This window comes from Rhagoletis zephyria, unplaced genomic scaffold (assembly GCF_001687245.7).
Source record: "Rhagoletis zephyria isolate East Lansing unplaced genomic scaffold, Rhagoletis_zephyria_1.1 Rzeph_scaffold_03312, whole genome shotgun sequence".
Taxonomy (NCBI): domain Eukaryota; kingdom Metazoa; phylum Arthropoda; class Insecta; order Diptera; family Tephritidae; genus Rhagoletis; species Rhagoletis zephyria.
In genome coordinates this window covers 1-1,172 of record NW_016160395.1, presented here as the reverse complement: position 1 = coordinate 1,172, position 1,172 = coordinate 1, and positions in this window count along the sequence as shown.

Sequence of the window (1,172 nt, the reverse complement as noted above, 5' to 3'; positions counted from 1 at the left end):
GATTTTTTAAATTTTCGGCCATTTGGTATCCTGTACCAAGGCCAATACCTGTGCCAAGTTTGATAAGAAATCGGTGCAGCGGTTGCCAAGATATACAAATGTAACACTAAGTGGGCGTGGCTAGGCCCATTTTTCAAAAATTTATAATATTCTTATTTTTCGTCTAAAAGTTATTGCAAATATCAATTTTGAGTGAATAATCTTCAGTAGTTACTAAAATTTTTCATTCTGATCATTTATGTATACATTTGTCTATATCTATCTCGATTCGTTTTGCCTGTTACAAACAACCGTTATGTGAACAAAGTTATAATACCCTTGTGCACAAGTGCGCTCGGGAATTTAAATCGATTGCTTTTATGTGCTATCGCATCACTCAAGAACGGCTCAACGGATTTGCTTCGTTTTTATTTCATTTTATGTCTTTCTGTCTGTAGAAGATTTATAATGAGAAAATTGGAAAAATGATGTTGCCAGATATATGCAATATCAGAAAAAAAAATTAATTATAAATGAGCCGCAATAATGCTCAATTAATTCTGAAAAAAAAATTTCGGTAGGGTTGCCACCATTCGAAAAAAAAATTATATGTAAAAATGGATTGCTTTCGTGTGTTATCGCATAACTAAAGGACGGCTCAAGGGATTTGCTTCGCTTTTATTTCATTTTATGTCTTTCTCTCTGTAAAATGAAGGTAAAAAAACAATTGGAAAACCGGTGTTGCCACAAATTTCAAATATCAAAAAAAAAATTTAATTTACATAAGCCGCAATAATGTACATTACTGAGAATGCATTAACAAATTTAATAAAAAAAATTTGAATAGGTTTGCCACCACTCGACAAAAATCTTAACATATAACAAGTAAGAAAGTCTAAGTTCGGGCGGAGCCGAACATTAAATACCCGGCGCAAATATTAAATATATGTTTTTTCACCTTTCCGAAACCTACCGCAGATGGTAAGCCGGGGTGTATCAATTTTGAGTAAATTAGCGTCCTTCAATTTCNCTTTTATGTGGCAAGCACAATAACCACACCGAGTTTGGTACAAATTGGTAGAACGGTTACCGATATACATATATGTGATCATAAGTGGGCTGTGCCCTGCCCATTTTCCAAAAGTTTACTATAAACGTATTTCTTGGTAAAGAAATGTTGCAAGCATCAATTT